The following is a 19,069-nucleotide window of genomic DNA, read 5'->3' on the forward strand; positions in this document are numbered from 1 at the left end:
CAGTAGTTAAAACCCACTGAGGTCATGAGCTTGTAGGGGACCAATATTTTTCTCCTTGCTCTGGAACAGGAAGCTTCATCTCCTATCCATCATTTATAATAATCTGTTGAATTATATTGAAAATAGTACCTCTCTTCTGGGGATGAATTGCTATAATTCTCAAAGAGTGACAGTTTCCGATGGCACTGGTGTTTCCATAGGAGAGAAGATGCTTCTGCTTGGGTGCTGACCTTCCTCCTGGATGCCCATCCATTATTCCCTGCCTCCCACCTCGCTGTAGCTACCAGCGTGCCGCTGCCGGGGGAAGGGGAGGCTCTTACCTACAGGGAGATAGCAGTGGGCTGCCTTTTCCTTCCTGTGCTCTGAGGTACGTGTTGCTTACCAAAGTTTAAAGGTTATTCGGCTTTTTTAAGGTGGTTATACTGTGGTTTCCAGGCAACGGAATTTCGCAAGGATTTCAACAGCAGGAGGACAACAGTGTCACCATGAAAGCGCGGTCCTGAGGGGGTAAGGAGTCAGGTGGGTGCTGTGCATCACACCTCCTGCCCTTCTGGAAGCACGGCTCCCGTCCCTGCTCATCCATCCTTCCCGGCGGCTGCCCTGTGGCCCAGAAGGGGTTGTGACAGAGGGCCTCAAGCACTGCAAGAAGTGGCTGTGAGAACTAGGTCCCCGTTTCCTTCTGAAGCTGGGTATGGTGCGACTCTGTAACTCCCTCAGGCAGTCATGAAAATTATGGTCCAGCTCGTTTCCTTTTAACAACCCCTTTCCGAGGATGCTGGCATGCAGCTTAGAGGTTTTTTTTTTTCCTCAAGATAGATGCCAAGCCACAAGTGTGGGCAATCTTAAAAATCAGAGAAACACCAGGCTAATCCCCAACTGTGAGATTAAAAATTATACACTGTTTTTTCGATCTGTCATCCAAAAAGCTAATGTAGCTGTTCACCTTGCCAGCTCTCCCCGTAATGCTGAGTAAGGCGATTTTGGTTCTACCTCTTTTCTGCCCGAAGCCCGCTGGTGTTACCAGCCTCTCCTCAGAAATGAAAGGCTCATTAACCCATGCTGTGTCCTTATCCCTACCCTGGCACCTCTTCTGACCACTCAGCTCTTGCAGTCTGTCTGTCTGTCCTTTTTATCATCACCCTTCCTCCTCTAGCTTCTGATGCAATATGGCAACGCAGTGCCACGTGAAGGAACATCTCTCTGAGATGCCTGAGTGTATATTCTGCCTTTTTTTTGTGTTGCGCGCACACGCTTTTCTTTTTCTCTCTTGTTTTCAGGGGTGTCACCTTAGTTCCCACACAGGAAGCATTCCCTATTCCCCATCATGGATAATTTTATAAATGTATTTCCAGTGGCTTTTTTCTTTTTTTGGAGCACTCCTACAGGAAGTTAAAGCTTCCTAGTTTCAGCGACGCAGCTGTTCCCTGCTAAGGTATCCCAAAATAATCAGGATGCTGTGGGCTTGCTCAAAAATGAGGATGTGTTTGCTCTCTTCAAGTGTTTGTTCATACTTTTTGGTTTGCTAAATTTGTTTTCTTCACACTTTGACTTGCTGATTTGTCACTAAGTGTGAACTAGGTGCTTGTGTTCCTGAAAGCAGATGCTTCAAATTCAGGTTTAGAAAGTCCAAATTTGATGCCTGTGTTTGAAAATGGGACTTTTCAAAAAATGGAGCTTTCTTCCTACCCGAAACCTGACTTGTTGTCGGGTATTGCTCATCCGCAGCTCCGCTTACAGCCTCGCATGACGCGTGGGCTGTGCCTGTTTTGAAGCAAGTAGATAAACACGCTGCCCTCTGCTCACCTAACTCTGGCTCAGATGCCTTTTGGCAGCTTCTTAAAAAAGACTGTTGTTTTTTTTTTTTCTTGTCACAGAGGAAAAACTGTGCTATTTTATCTAGTGGAGACAAATACTCTGGAGCAGCAGTAGCTATGCTGATTTCCATACAAGACCACACATGGCTCAGTTGTTTGGAGGTCTGGTGGCCCCAGTGTAGCAGCCTACAAAGACCAAAGATCAACGTCTGAGCTTGCATCTTTAATCAGATGTCACTTCTTCTCCCTATAAAGTAAGAGGAAGATTTGCTAGAGGGAAGACTTCCTCAAGTGCCTTCCAAGAGCTCCATCGTTTTACAACTGGGCTACGTAAAATACATCCCCTTGTCACATCGGCTGCTGCAGTACAGCCCAGTGGCTGGCAGCAAACCTCCAAATTTCATTCAGGGTGTGCTGCTAATGGCCTGCCACTTCCCAGTAAGGAAAATGAAGCACAAAAGGTTAGAGGAGAGTGACCTTGCTTTCAAGTTATGCCACAGCGCATTTGTGGACAGACTAGGAGGCTCGCTGCTTCTCTGCGTGGGGAGCCCCATCAGCTCTTTATAGTCATCCTCTTTTTATCTGCTCTAAATAGCAAATATCATCTAAAAATCTCTTGCTTGCATGAGACAATGCTTATGGAAAAATAGGTGTTTCAGAAAGTTAGAGAAACCTGATGCTACCAGGATACGGAGGTGGTAATGCTTACTTTATGGGAATGTTAATAGGAGTTACCCACTGAAATCCCCCGGCCTTTGACTGAAGAATAAATCTGAGCAGAGATGTTGACTCTTTAACGTTGCAGTGGATGGGTGGGGGAGGGCATGCCGGATTGAACTCAGAAAAACTAATTTTCCATTGGTTGGATAATCCCTTGAAAATCTGTTTTCCGAGCATCAGGGCGAGATCTTATCTTTTTATTAATGCCTGCACAGCCCCTGTGTTTGAGCAGAATGGGTATCAGCGGACGAGTAGCCATGGCAAATGCAAAGGATGTTTCCATACCTGGTCAGCAGTCGATAGCTGTGAAGCAGAACCATTTAAATCTGTGCTAATATTCAGCGCTTGGGATTTATTCTAGAAAATTTATGCTGGAACTCAAGAAATACCAGAATGGCAATATGCACTCAGGCCATCAGATGAATTGCTCTGTTTGCAATATTCACAGTCCATTAAGCCCAGTAAAGAAATCCACTATCACCAAACTGGAAAAACAAAGCTCTGTGCTATATATCTGTTATTTTTCAGTATGGTAGGCATAGCTGTATTCAGTAGGATTTCAAAATTGCAAGCGACTTTGGTGAAAGTATAGATGAATCTCTTCAAAACACAGTATACATTGCCTCACTATTTTCAGACCCCAGCAGGGAACAGCCAGCAATTCTCTGCCTTGTATTTTCAGTCTTATTACAGACAGCTGGGTTTGATCCGGATCACTGGCTCAGGCTGACGCAGAGAAAGTGATGATGTTGTAGCATCTAGTTTGTTGAAAAGGGAGAATATGGATTTATCTATTTATTAATCTGCAGGGGATGAGGCATGGGTAGTACATAACTTTTTGAATGTTTTTAATGGAAAACAACAGTTTTTGATGCCATACAGAGCAGAGGGAGGGGATTTAGTCACCTCCACAGACATCTGAGGTTGATTCTACTGTCAATAACAGCTATGTAAATTTTGTACTATTGGAAAAAACAAAATACCTATTTGATGTTGGTTTTTTTTTATTTACAGTACTTACGCACACAATTTTTTCCCCTCTTACACTTGAAGTAGAAGGGAGGAGAATGTTTTTGCCTTTATGCCTTACAGCTGAAAACAGGCATTTGAAAGCAAATTAGACACATGAGAGAGAACTAACGTGGTTGTTTTGTCATTTTCAGCCTGTGTACAGTGGGGTTTCTGTCTTTGATGGACTGGTGAAAGGAATGGAAGGATGAATTGCTTGTCGCCATATAATCTGTCAATATATAATTTGTCAACATATAATCTGAGGCAGCCTCCGGAGAAATAAGTACATGCTTTGTGGTTGCATTCATAATGAATTCAATGAAATGCTGCAGATACCTTGTATAAAGACAGGACAATCTAGCCGTAAGACTAAGCTAATTGAAAAGAACTTTTTAGTTTTAGGATGAAATTCTTGTGAGCTGGTAGGCACTCTATGTCAAAAACACATCACAGAAAGAAAAGATCCCTGAAGCTCGTGGTATTGATGATAATCAGTTGCTTTGCCAATTCTCTTGCGTTACAGCATGGGTTGCAACACCTCTCAGAGCTCCAAGCGACTTTTCCCCACCTGTCCCTGCCTGCTGTCTGTAATTCAGCTGCTCCTCATGAGCTTCTCTATGAAGTTTATGTAATTAAAATTACCTTCGTGGAGGAAGAAAGAGGAAAGTCAGGTAATTCAGTTTGACTGGGAACCTTGACTAGACTTTGCTTAGTGCACTGGTTTAAGTATTTGTTCTCAAAACAAGGTAACTTTTACCAATAAATAAAATCAGATAAGTAGCTGAGTATGACATTAATGGTCCAGAAAAGATATAAGATATTAGAGAGGCAGAGAACACCAAGAGTGATGAGGGGAAAAAGTTATCTGAATTTCTCATGCTCTTTGCTTCCACACTACAACATGTGAAAGATGGCAGGAGTTTATATGCTGTTAGACAGCAGGCATGGCCACCCCAAATACTGCCTATCATACAGGAACTTTTAATACAAGGGTGCAGAAATCCATGGTGGGATTCTCATTCTGCTCTTCATAAGCCCCAAGCCAGAGAAGAAAAATGTGCTGTAGTCTTGCAAGAGTCAGTCCTTGAAATCTACAGCTCTCCTTCAAAGAGAGTAAGTTCCTGGGACTGCCCAGCATGCTCTTCACTCATCAATTGTTTTTTTTTTTGTATGAGCTCCAAATATAGTTCCCAGATGACAAAGCTGTAAATTCTCTAAGTCTAAGATGCAGCAACGTGAGCTGATCAAAACTGGCATTGCCACAATCTCTTTCTCCTTTCTTGCCGTATGTTCCTGGTCCCTTCTTTGCACCCAGCTGGGTGTTTTTCTGAATTAGCAGTGAGCCAAATTGGTAAAAATAGACTCCCAAACTGCTGACCAAACATTTACACCTCCTTTCTTGGATCAGATCAAATGCTCATGTACATGCTATATTGATTCAGCATTCAAAGCCAATGAAATAAAAAACTTGTCTTTTTGTATTTTTCATAGCGGTTTGGTTTCCCACCGGATCAGCAAGCTTGATCTTACCTCGCTGCTGCAACCAATGCATAGGAGAGCTTGGGGAAGGGGAGATGAAGGAGAAGAGCACTTTTTTCAGCAGAAGAGCATTTTTTTTTCAGCAGAAGCCTGCAACTGGAGAGGTTTAGGCTGAAGAGTGGCTTAGGATGGCCAAAAGTGACCTGAAGCCCTCTGAGATGTGGTCCAGCCTGTGCTCAGCTGCAAGACTACTGGCAAAGCAAGAGAGAATTGTCTTGCCAGGGAGTTTCAGGGCTACAACCTCTCCTTTGCTGATCACAAGGGCATTGGGTTCGGTTTCTGACATGGTAGTATAAGCCTAACTTAACTGACTGTCTTGTGGTTTAAGCTTAAACTGAAAGTGTAGCCTCAGAGCCTAAAAACATGGAACTGATGAAAATGGTATTGAATTGGTATTTGTCCCGTGGAACTGGGAACTGAAGCGGTTCAGAGAGCAGATATAGCTAGTGACGGCTGGGTTAGTTCCCAATGGAATTGGCTTGCCTGAACTGGCTATAATGTGCCTGCACGAGCGTTCGTGCTGGCTGGCACGAAAAAGAGCCACGGGTGGGGGAGGACAAGACTGCAGCAGCCTAGATTTAGGCTTAAACAGCCCAGATTTAGGCTTAAACTGCAATGACATTTCATATCCAGAGTGAGCTGAGGAGCAGGTTACGTCTGCCCAGGTGTGGATCCTTAATGACTGCAATTATAGTCAGCCTAGATAGGAGAGAGCAGTGGGAGCAGAAGGTGGAGACCACATAAGTCTCTGCCCTGGGACCCGCACCGTGCACTCCGTGCTGAAAAGGAGAGATGGGAGATGGGAGAAGGTCTGGGGTGCTCTTCTTCCCGCTGTTTTCAGTACTTGACTTTGCTGGTTCTGAGCTATGAATCGTATGAAATCTTCAAGGGATTACTCTGGGGTGTGTAGATACAATCCTAAGTGACATTAGTTCAAATCAACTTTTGAGGAAGGTAAGGGTTTTTCTACTCACTGGCCTTACCCAGCTCATCTTGGAAACTCAGCACAACTCTCAGCTGCCAAAATCAGTGCCTAATGTTGGGTGAGATGTTACTTATTGCAGGCAGTGATATTGTATGGCTACTCCCCAGGGGAAATCATGGCCTGTAAATGTGCAAAAGCTCCAGTGGCCCATTTCCTCTAGATGTGACTCTGATTTTTACATATTTTCATTCTTTTTCTGCTATGGTTTGTACAAGGCACAATATTCTTGTCCTGGAATGTTATATTGCCGAGTTGTTGGTTGCTGCAGTTTCACAGCAGGAAAGCATGAATTTGAACTATTAAGATTCTAGTTCCTCTCCTTCAATATGTATTTGGAAACATGGTTAATTGCTGCAATTGGCCTTTAAATACTGTAGTAATATAGGAGTTAAGTGTAAACATTCAAACCGGTGCATCTAAGGCTGAATTACTAAAAGCATGGTGTGCAACGCTTGCTGTACTGATTGGTTCCAGAGGGACTGGTTAGGTGCTAAGGGTTTCTAAAACTCACAGCCGTGTTTACTTTCTGTAAACTAAATAAGAGACTTAGAGGCCAAACTAGAAATGTGCTGGGATTTGAAAGCTTTTTTTTTTTTTTTTATTAATATAAATAAATGCATAAGCCTATGATCACAGGGAAGCAGAGAAAGAAAGGTGAAGCAATATTCTAGGTATGACTGGGTGATACTGAGCCTGCCTCTAAGAGTTTGTTACAACCATGAGCCCTTTAATTAAGTGGAATCTACCCCAGCACAGAGGGTTTCTGTAAAAAGCCTTTACTCTACACGCAACGTTCTTTAGGTCTCTGTGAAGGGCAGAAATTTGGCCTAACTGGTGAGGTTCTGCCCCAGATATAAATCCTTGATGAAAATCCCAGTTATAACGTTCAGCCACTGGATGTCCTCATTTTCAAAGGTCTGCAAAGGTTGATGAGCTGGAAAGCCACGTGTTGTTGACAGTTTGCAGAGCACTGCATAAAAATATTCTCTGTGTATTGGGTATTGCCAAACTCCAAGCTTACCACCCATAAAGCAATGGAATCAGTTTCACTTCTCAAGGTAATTAAACTCCTACTGGATGCAGAACATGTATTTAATCTGTTCCTTTCTCCATCTCTCTCTCTTTTTTGCTGACTTAACTGTAATTTATGTAACAGCTTGCTTTGCAGGACTCTTGCATTCCTAAACACCAAGAAGTTCGCTACGTTTCTTTCTTTTTCCAGTGTTACCTTCACTGGAGTTCATTGCAGTTTTTACTGCGGATTGTGACTGCAGCTTGTTTTTTCCAAGTTCCTATGAATTCCCAAGGGCACATCCCTCTGCTCGCAGGAGTCCTGATCTGATCCCATGAAGACTTTGTCAGTGATCGGTAATCGCATCGTGCGCGGAGCTACACCTGTCCAGAGAGCTTCACTTTGCTTTTTCTCAGAAGGCTTGCTTTCTCCTGCAGCTCATGAGCCATCACCACCCACCTTTCCTTCGCTGCAGGCTCCCCTGCCTGCACCATCAGGGAAGGTGTTTCTCAGCCTGAGCTTCCCCTGCAGCTAAAGCTCTCATCCAGCCTCCTCATTCCTGCAGCTCTAATGGCATCATCCTCTTTGCCAAACATTCCTGTCTTCTGATTATGATTTGACATTGCTTGTCAGACACTCTCCAACAACTTATAAAAATCTGGCTGGCAGAAAAATTGGCAAAGGGCTGTCTGTAGCCGCACGTGGATTTCATGTTTGTTCATGAAATGTGGAAAACATGTTCATGAAAATCTGCATTGTTGGTTTTTTTTCTATCTGAAGTTTCAAGAAGAAAAATAATCTACTTCTCTTAGCTTTCTGCCTTTTAATTTCTCTAATTTAAGCTGCTATTAAACCATGTTGTCTTTCCAACAAGGGGGCAGCTCGTGCTCTGTGAACACTTGTTTGAAATCGTGAAAGCAGGTTTTGCCAGAGGACAAACTCAGTAGAAAAATTGAGGCTAGACTTCTTTCCCTCATAAAGGAAACTCGCCTTCTGGTGTAAATGGGCATACTTACACTAGATACGTACACTTCATATACCAGCATGATAGTTTCCTTCCTACCACGCTGGTGCATGAGGCATATCTCCAGAAGGAATCAGCCTCTGTAGCTGCTGAAGCCTCCTAAGGTGACTGGGGCCAGGTATGCATTTATTTATCTACTTGCTAACATCTCTTTTCAGTGGTTCAGCAATGGATGAGGGCTTCAGAAAAAGATGAACATATTATCTTTCCATGCACAGCTCTGCAGGACCAGTAGATCCTCGTGGAAACTCACTCACCCCCTGTGTGTCCTGTCGTGCCCACTGTGGAAGGGGAGGCATGCCCAGAACTGCCCAGGTGGGCAGTAACCTGGGGTGCTCCTGACAGGACTCCTGAGTCCTGGGATTTGCTCCCAGCTCAGTAACCCTGCTGGTTTCTGGCCTCTGAAACAAACCTAACTTTTGGTGAGCCGGGAGAAAGATTCGGAAGATGAAGGACAGAGAGAAAACCACCGCGGCAGATCTGGATGACACGATGCTTTGTCACAACGTTGTTATCTTAACCACAAGTACGCGCCGATGTTTCCGTAACAGGGAAAGTAGCAGAGTGTGGTAGGAGCAGACTGCTTTGCAGACACAGTGAGGAGCTAAGAGCAGCTTCAGAAGAGGACATGTGTTGCAGGAGTCCTCCCATCCCGGAGGTGCTGGCAGCCGAGGAGCTGGCCATGGTTGACTGGAAATGAGCCCTCTCCACTCCTGGTGCGAGACTAACCAGACTGGGGGAGAAAATTAAATATCATGTCCCTGCCCTAGAAACTGTGAAATTTGCTCGCCTTAGGCTAATGACGCTGATGGTGCATCTAAATTATCGTCTCAGAAAATTCAGCTTCTAAACTGCTTATGAACTGGTGACAGCCTGCGGTCTGCTCAGCCTTTGCCCTCTTGCAGGAGAAAACTTATCGATCCTTTTCTGTCATTCCAAAGGGTGTTGTGGGCCATGCTAACAGTGGTGGCATATACGGATGAAGAAGAAATGGGGTTGGAGACTAACGTCTATGTTCTGAGGTCGGACGCTGCCACTTTTCCCGCTGGCACTCATGGTCATCCCTGGAGAGCTGAAGCCCACTGTGATTTTGGGGGGGATCTACCTGCTCTTTCTTCTTGTGGCTTTTGAAGAGCTCTTTGGAAAATGTGGGACGGTGCTTTTAGTCATTCCAAAACTGGAGATTTGACTCAGAGTGCTGAAAAGAGATTAAAGGTTTTGCAAGCAGCAAACCTTAGTTTTACAGCAAACACAGAGGATTTTGCTTCCTCAGTACAAAAGCCCAGATGCAGCTCAAATTAAAATCAATAATTGATCTACATCCATTTACAGATGCAACTACATTCACATAGGCTGGGAAACCTTATCCCTGTGCGCACATTTTCCTTTTAAGCAACTTGTACTCTGGCTGCCTGCAAATATATCTGCTCATCAAGCGGGCAACACTTGGTCCCTTCTAGGAATGAGCTGGGGCCATTTTTTTTCTGCTGGATGCCAAGAGGAGGACTGACAAGACAGATGGAAGCTGCTGAACTGTTACACAGCTCGTTAGAGAAGCGCAGAGCCCTTTAAAGCTCAGGGTGCAGCCAGGATTTATCTATTGAGAAATGGCAGCAGTCCCCAAACTACGTAGCTTGCACAGGCAACAAATCTGCCTTGAAATAAGCAGCGTGGATGCAGCCTTTAAGGCTGAACTCAAAATAAACCTTTTTTTTTTTTTTTTTTTCCTGAGATGCTATAATATGGGACAAGGCTGAGCAAACATACTGTGACTCTCCTCTGTTCGGTGCTCCGTGTCCCAGATCACTGACTGCAGCTACGCCAGGCTACGGGTCACGTGCCTTTATTCCCTATATAGAGAAAAATTCCTGCTATGTTAACGACAGATCTACAGGAATTTCGTTTTTGCTTTGGCTGGTTAATGAACCGACGTCTTGCTCTGATGGGTCCTTGCAGGGAGCACATTGCAAGGGCTTCCCTGCTCCCAGCACTGGGCTGGTGGGATGGCTCCGCAGCGGAGGGTTTCCAGTGACCTGGGGTGCGTCCCGGCTGCGGGACCCTGCAGAGACCCCCCCCCCTGCGGACAAGGGCCCTGGGATGTGCCCCAGGATGTCACCAGCTGCTGGAAGCCCAGTTCTGGGGGGGTGGCAGCCCCCACTGCCACCAGCAGACTCAGGTTGTCCCCTTCCCCGGGAAGGAATTACTGGCATCTGCCTTGGGGTCCAGCTCTTGAGGGGGCTTTTGGGGTCTGTGCCCCTGGGGACTGTCCCCTCCTTCTCTGCCCCCCTCCCTCTCGCTCCTCCCCTGCTGCTGCCCCCCACGGCCCCCGTCCCTTGCGTGTCCCCCCGTGTGTGCCCAGCCCTCGGTGGAGGCAGCCCCCTTCTCCCACCGCCCCAGTTCGGACAGGCAGGTCCCCAGCACCCCCAGGCCTCCTGCTGCTCTCGGGGGCACACGGGCAGCCCGGGCAGCGTGACGCTGAGCTGACCGAGTCCACGGAGGATTTGGGGGATTTTTAGTTGCTGAATATGAGGCTTGTTAAGTGCACACGGGGCTGAGCCGATGTGAACTGATTTTTATTTTTTTTTCAGAGGAATCTTAGACAAGTTTCACAGCTGTGGCAGCAAAAGGCACACTGGTGACAGGAGGCTGAGCTCTCTACTCAGTGGCCCTTTCTGGTAAAAGAACTCTTTTTTTTTTTCCAAAACAAATAATCACAGCAGCAAAATTACTGCGCATCTTTTCAAGGTGCGGCATAGCGTATTTTCTGTTAAGTGTGTTCTTAGAACCAGCTGATCGTTTTAGCTGAAACTTTCTTAAAAATACCTGAGTCTAAGTCAGACATGTAAGGTAGAAAACATTATCCTGACAGTTGGAGTCTGGGGAAGTGGCAAGCAAGTAGAAACTAGATCTTACAAAAGGAAGTACCGGGCCAGCTAACGATGGAGGTTATCAGCTCTTCCCATCACTCCTGATGACAGAAGGAGAAAATGTGCCCTTCTGCTTCCTAGGGAGGTTTCCAAATGTAAAGAAAGGGGCTTTGTTTTTGGTCGGGGGGGGGCGGATTTTGGCTGAGGAAGGTTTGCAGGGAAGCAGACAAAGATAGGAAACCTGCAGTAGCTGGGCATTGTGTGCAAGAGGAGAAGCTGCCCATTTCGGTCTTCAGGAGCTAGAAAGGGCAAGATGCTTTTCTTTTTGGCTTCATTTATAGCTATTGTGTCCTCTCAGCTTCCCTTCTTTTCAGCTTGCAGCTCCAAGATTAATTCAGCATCAAGCTTCCCACCTTCCAGAAATTAAATGTCATGATCTCATGTAAGTCTTGTAGGACATGGATAGGGAGGAAGAGGGAGACAAGAGAATCAAGGAAAAACTGCATCATCCAGCCAGCTCTGCATTAGGCCCAACATCGGTATCCTGGGATCAGATTTCTGCTGAGATTTCGCTCGAGGGCAGCTTGTCCTTCCTGCTGGGAAGAGACCGTTTGCCACAGCATGAGCGTGGCTGTGTTGGGAAAGTTGGGGGAAAAGCAATATGTAGGAAAGGGGACCCCAGGTGGGCTCCATTTCTTTGGGGGAGCCCATGTCCCAGCAGCATTTCCACCGGGCAACAACCCCAACTGTAGGGCTCCTAAACCTGAAAGCACTGCCGTATCTGAACGGCCTAAACCAAGGGAGCCCATAACAAGGAGTGGGATTTCAGACAGTTGAGAAGTCAAGCCTGTGCCACGAGCTGAGAGAGCCCAGCGCCATGTGCAGCAAGGCAGTATGGATGCGTAGGCTGCAAAATTACAAGCTGCTTCTTGCCAAATATGTGGCTGCAACGAGCACACTGAAGCAGACCCTCGTCTGGCCTCCTGTTAGTCTATGCCTCTGCAAGGTGTCTGGATGAAGCGCTAAAAAGTGGAAATGGAGATGCAGAATGAAAAACTTGAATAAAACATCCAGGCTCAAGATCTGTGTTTGTATGCTGGCTGAAGAAACAGTGGGCATTTCATAATGAAAGCTGAGCAGTATCCACGGTGGGGGATGATGTTTCCATGTAAGGATTCCCACCAATGGGCAAGACCAGATATATATTGCACCACTGGTGTCAGCTGGAAGAAGCCTATTTTTTGGGTTTGTGTCCAACAGAATCGACCAGATTCTTTTCTGGTCCACACATTTTCAAGTGTTTGCAGTCATCTCAGATATTCACATAATCAAATTAATTTCAATACTTTCTTAAAATACAAAACAGTTTTAACTGAGCACATTGGTACCTGGCAAAACCTCTTTTCTCATAAAAAGACCAAGGATAGGATAGGATAGGTAGTTTAGTTGGAAGGGACCTACAACGATCGTCTAGTCCAACTGCTGGGCTGGTAGAAGTTCCTTGCAGTTGGGAGTTCGCTAAAGGCACGCCAGGATCACGCTCCAGCCCATTTTGCTTTCCATTTACTCCTTCTGTTGGCCTGCAGAGCTTCTGAGGTGCCTGCATGAACTTTCCAGTTCACCATAGTGTCTGTTTGCCAAGTGTTTACTTGACCTAAATTCTTTTGAAAACCATCATTTGTGACAACTGTAGCGCAGAACTGGGTAGCTGGTTAATAAATGCTGTGACCTGGACACACAAGCTCTGCCATTTTGTTATCAACAGTATAGGCAGTTATTTTTCTGTTTTATTTATTTTTTAATGTTAGCTGTTTTCTTAAACTGTGGGGTTTTTTAACTAGAAGATTGAGCTGTTTCATATATGTCCTAAATTGCTAGTTTACCTTTCGGTCCCTAGCATAACATCTCTTCAGAAAGGTATTTAATTCTGAAGACAATTGTGCTTCTCACTGAGTGGTGACATCATATCTGGTAACTCACTGGATTCAGATGTCTGCTTTCAACACCAATTGTTACTATGACACAAAGGCAGAAAAAATATTTTACCTGGTGCAACTGCTTACTACAATTTTTCCATTGGCATTCTGAATAGATACCAGTTATATTTCCTTCATCCTGAATCTGATTCCTTAAATAAGCAACTTTCACGGTCTACCAGTTCCTCTTGCTCTAAAAAGAAACGTCAGAAATGTCCTCATTCTTTTTTCCTGAAGATCAGCAACACTTTTCTAACATGGTAGTTCATAATTTGAAGAAAAAAATCTTCTATGGTAAAAGTCTTTGAAGTACAACTGTCTAATTAACATGCATTATATGAGCTAAATAACTATTATAGGAAATTAGGGAAGAGTAGACTCAACATTAAACTTGCATTTATGAATACCAATGTGGAATTGAATGTGTGTGTAATTGTAGATAAGACCCCATTTGACTAGTCTAAGGGCATTAAACTTCCCTTCCAGCTAAGATGACAGGAAGAAGGAAATTCGGAACCACATGCCAAAAAAAAAAAAGTTTTGAAAAAATGACAAGCCAGTCAAAGTATTTTTCATTGTTGTCAAATTTACGTTAGCCCTAGTGCTAGCTGCTTCTACCTCCCATTGGTAAAACGTTCTCCAGGGTCCATCAATCAGTACGTCAAACGATGGGCCGTGAGGATGCTCCCGATACGAGTTCTTCACACGCGGAGTGATGCTCCCCATTGCTGCCCTTGCGCTGGCGCAACCCTGCACCAGCCCAGTTTCCCCAGCAGAGCCGGTGTCTCCTCCCACCCCGCGATGTTGAATGCAACCTGGCTCAGAGCCCACTGGAAGCTGGGGGTCTCTCATCATTCAGAGGATAAAGATGATGAAATGGCATGAAATGAAGGCATGGCTTAATGCCTACCAAAATCCCCAGGCTGGGCTGATAGGCAGGGTGATCTACCTCGTGCTGGTATCTGCCTTTTCATTTCATGCCAAATCCAGCAGCGTCGTTGTCTCTGTTGGCCATGGAAAACAGAGCACCAAACTACAGGCAGTCAAGCGGTATTTAGCTACATCATGATGTCGATGCGACAAAATAAACCCGGACCTGAGTTTGTGTCTCTACTTGTTCTCTTCACGGTGGTTGGAGAAGCAAAATTTGCTGCGAGGGGTTGTATCTGGTTGTATTGGAACAGCTGAAAATAGTGAAAACATGAAAAAAATGGTTGGGGCTCAGAATCTCTCCATCAGCTGTGACAGACAGCCCAGCAATTGGGAGGGGAAAAAGAAAAACCAAGAAAGAAGGGAAAAACCCCATCCCAGACACCAGAATGTCTCTTCTCCTTACCTGCCAGAAACCATCGCTTTGTTCTTCTGGCCAAAGAAGATGAGGGGTGTCAGCCCTTGAAAGTTGGTGTGAAATAAGGAACCATCGGACACAATGCAACCACATATTACTGGCCACTCCTTACAAACCAAACTGAAGTAAATAGGATTAAAGCAGAGTAATACCTCATGTGATTACAGCTCATTGTGTTCAAATAAAAGCTGACGTTATCGTGAGTGATTTGTTTGGGGGTGGGGGTGGGGAGGAGAATAGATGCTACAGCTTTTGCTCACAGTGATTGCTATTTATAACACTGTAAAACCACAGTGAATGTGTTAAACGCACTGCCATGAGCAAGTGCCGCTTAAGCTTGGTATCATGGCTATAATACTTCATTGCAATGCTTAGATGTGCCCTTATACTAATAATACATTAATATTATTCTGTATCAGTTCTTTCAGACATATAAAAACTTTGTAGATGTGGCACTTGTGATGATGTAACCATAATTTGTAACTGTGTGTGCAGCTCTGTAATCAATATGGGAACACTTTATAGTCACATCGACCTGCTGCTTTTACAACCCCCTTCTAAACAATTTAAATGGAAACTGAAGAGTAAATGTGACTGGAGTCCTCAGCCAGCAAAACTGAGAAAAGAGAAGTATGTCAGTGCTAATTAACTCCAGCACCCTGCCAGGCCGGGCTCTCAGCAGCTCTGCAGGCTGTAGCACGGTTACTGCGGGTTCAGTAGTATTCCCGTCTAATTTGTTCAGAGGGGTGGGCAACTACTATTCCAGCAGCGATCGAGTGCTGGTTAGATTATTATCCCCCAAACTGGTCCTATTGTCTGTAGTACTCGGATCTTTCTCTCTTCGTACTCTTCTTGTTTTGCCCTGGCTTCTCTGTGCTCTGTAACTGCATCTCTTTCTCCCTAATGAGGCTCAGGAAATCTGCCTGGGGGAGGGAAGAAGTCCTGAACGCAGAAGAGGCTATAGGAAGTTGGCCCACTTTATTTTTACTATTATTTATTGTATTTTCCTAGTGTTAATTTAAGTCGGTTTTGAACTATGAGCTTTATGAACTACTTAAACTATGCTGATGCAAAATCTATTTCCATCCATTCTCTTTTTTTTCCTCTCTACCCCACAATGTACATTACTGTTAAGTTCTGATTATTTTGAATATTACTGCTTGCTTTGTAGCAGCACCAGCCTCCTCTGCGCTCACCGAAACCCATGGTTATCCTTGCTTTAGGGCTTTTTATAAGAATCTCAACTGAAAACTTGGTGGTGTTTGCTTGAATTGCCTTTTGACAAGCCAGAAAGCAATTCTGTCTGAGCTGCGCTGAGGAGGGAGAGCTGCAGTGTGACCTTGCTCTTGCTTCTTTCAAACAATAACTTCCAGGAATACTCCTGAGATCAGCCCAGCCTTATCTGTATTTTACATTTCATTGTCTGAATTCCTTAAAAGTCAAATAAACCTCATTTTTTGTTTGGGAGCACACAGGATGATGGTATCTAGAAAGAGAAATTGAGATTTTCAGCACTGAAGTTCTTGGCTACGTATCCAGACCAGACTGGCAGTGATTGAAGGATAGCTGTTTGTTTGATAGACTATAAGACATTAATTTTTCGGTCACAACCTGTCTCCCAAATTTCAACTGTGATGTGACTGTATGTGTAACTGGTACCCCTGCTGTCACTCCCAGCAGAGAGCCCTGGAAGCACTGACCTGTTCAGCAGGGCAATCCCTTGCACGCAACACATCCCCGCTGGCAATCTCGTGCAGGAGAGCTTGCTCTTCTCCTGCTGTGTATGTGCTGCGAATAACTGGGGGTGCAACCTTTGTTTGCAGGCACCTTAACGCTGTTTAATGGGGGCAGCAGTGACTGGCGCAAAACCTGATGGGGTTGCCTGATCACAGTGCGAATGGCAGAAAGAAATGTGAACTGTGGTATCGTGGTGAGAGAGGACTTCATCTGTTCCCCTCAGAAACAGAGTTGGTAGAAGTCTGACCTTGTCCACCCAAGGCTGAAGAAAGTGGCCTGCCAGGAAAGAAGCACGAAGCTGCTCCCCATGCTCATTCATTGCTCTTGCAGAATAGGTAGTGGCATTACCTGTCTTACAGATTTCATACAGCTCAAAGGCTCCTGGCATTACTGGGAGAGTCTTAAAAATAATATTAAGTTGTCCCAAGTAACTAAAATTCAGCCAACCCACATATAAAAGTACTAAAATACTTTTAGAAGTACTAAAAAGGAAAAAAAAAAGTAGAAATGGAAAGATTTAAATAACAAAGCTCAAACAAAAAAAAAAAAAAAAAAGTAAACCAGACCAAATAGTTATCAAATGGCAGTTTGGAGCCAGGTAATCCCCTGCAGAACTGGGAAAGCAACAGACCTTATTTCCTTCTCCCCCTGAGCCGCACCTTGCCTTGCCATGGCAATGCATAACACAGCAGGACTGCTGCTGTCAGGGAGGGCGATACTTCTGCCCCTGGGGGACACAACTGCCCCGGGTAAAAAGGTTGCCAGGTATGTGTTAGTACGAACCCTGGCAATTTGCTGTCCTCCTCCGCTTGCTCTCAGCTTCTCCTGCGTGCCTGGTTACAGCTTCTAGTTACTCTAATGTATCACCATTCTCTTTTCCCACCCCTTTTCAGAGACCTCTCCCAGCAAAATTTGCCCCGACGTGAGGTCACTCTTCAGGCCACATAGGATACAGAATTGGTCTCTTCTTGGTTTAGGGAAGGGTTTTTTATTGCTGCTATTTCTTAGTGCAGCAGAGCAATAGAGACTAGTAACTCATTACACTGACCCAAGCTGAACAGGTTTACTTGCTCAGGATGATGCTTTGTGCTGTGAGAATACTATTTCCTCAACAAAGGCACTGGTTTGTCTTTTGGCCTGCTTGATGCCTATTTCCATACCATAGCCTCAGGCTGTATCTTCACGTGTGCAGTGGACCAGGGCCACTAGCACCGATTCAATGTCCTAAGCTCCCAAGGATATATCAAAGACCCTATGACAGCAGCTGTCCATCTCAGAGAAGGGGAAGAGGCTCTTTGCCCTTATATTGTCAGCTGGTGAAGGCAGATCTCATGAATAAGTATTAAGCTTTCTTGCCATCACTCTGTCCCTTGGACTCCCTGACACTCATGAGAAGCATGCAAATAGTTTGCCTCATCCTTCATTAAAGTACACAGACTCACCCGATAGTCATGGTCACCCCTGCTACTGTCTAGACTTGTCACAGTGAGACGCAGTCATGAGACACGTGACAGCATCTGCAGAAGTGACACCTCATGCCAAACTTTGTGTCCGTGTCACGCAAGAAAGGCTCAAACTGTTTACAAGCCTCCCAGACAGATCAGTGTGCTGGGATCTTTGCGAAGCCCTCTGTCCGGAGGGTGTACTGGGCATTTCTCCCAAAGAGCACAGCAGACGGTGGGATGGCAAGCCCCACAAGCTGGCATGAAATCCCTCCCGCGTAAGCCACCGCTGGAGCTCTCGCCTGGTGTCAGACACAGCTGTGGGATAATGTGGATGCTTCCAGCTGAGCAGAAGGTGCACAGGGGGTCCTGAAGTGCCACTCACGAGCCTGTTCTTAAGAGCTGGAGCTCAGGAGTCAACCTGTTCATCCTTCTGTTTGGCTATTAAGCAAGCCACGCTGTTCTTCAATTTCAAATGCTTTGATGTCACCCCATCCCTACGATGTAGTCCCATATAGGACTGCACACCCTATGTATAGTGGGGGCAGTCAGCTCCAGCCCTCCCTCGTTCACATGCCCTGCTGCACGGCTCCCCTGCAGTCCCGCTTCTCCAGAGGGTTCCCTAGAAATAAAGGCACCGAGGAGCTGTAACGGTCACTGAATTTAGGCAAGGTGATCGTGGCAGCAGATCTTGGTTGGTCTCTGCCGAGAGCACTGTGTTCCCTGCGTCTGGTTCAAGACCTCCTGTGTCAGAGCTTGGGTGGGAGCTGCGAGGAGAAGCAGCTCGATGTGCTGAACCTGGCCCCTCGGCTCGCCCTCAGGGACAACCAGCCCCACCAGTAACTGGAAGAAGTGCATCGGCTGGCCCCTGGCTGGGACCCACGGAGTGTGATGGAGATGGTCCTCCTCACCTCCACCTCTGCGATCCGCTGGCCAGCCTCCTGGATCCCTTGGCCTTGCCAAGCTCCGTGCCGATGTGCAACACCTTTGTTTGATTTTCTCCTGTCTTGTAGTTATCTGATCTCCTGCCCCAGGGTGGGGAAGGCCTGAGAATGCTGGTGCCTGCCCGCCCCGCTTCCAAGCCCACGTGAACATATTTATGAACGCTCCCTCCATGGGCACGGCAGAAGCTGAGGAAGCCTTTGCCTCTAAATATTGTAGATATATTGAAAAAACTAATCTCTAAGCCCTGCTCAGAATACCATTAGGTAACAATCTTCCTTTCGAGTGCAGGATGAAAGAGATCAATCGCAGCTTTCTTTTTGCGTGTGCTATAAACGATTTGTACGCTTGTAGAGGATGAAAATGACGTTGGAAACCCGGTCATGGCATGGTCAGAAGTCAGATCGTTTCCTGTGGCTTTCTAAAAAACCCACTTCAGTTCAGTTGTTACCAGGTCAGCAATATTTACAGTTCTTTCCCCATGCCTGTGGGGAAAGCGGATTTCTTTAGTTACTTCATTTAGATACGTTGGGAGGTTCCATGTAGTTTTTTTGTAATTGCTGGATATATCGATTGGAGAAAGAAACTGTTGGTTCTGACTGATTTTTTTACAGTACTTACAAGAAAATGGTGACATTTTAGAGTTTCTTGT

The sequence above is a fragment of the Buteo buteo genome, chromosome 17, assembly GCF_964188355.1.
Source record: "Buteo buteo chromosome 17, bButBut1.hap1.1, whole genome shotgun sequence".
Classification (NCBI taxonomy): Eukaryota; Metazoa; Chordata; class Aves; order Accipitriformes; family Accipitridae; genus Buteo; species Buteo buteo.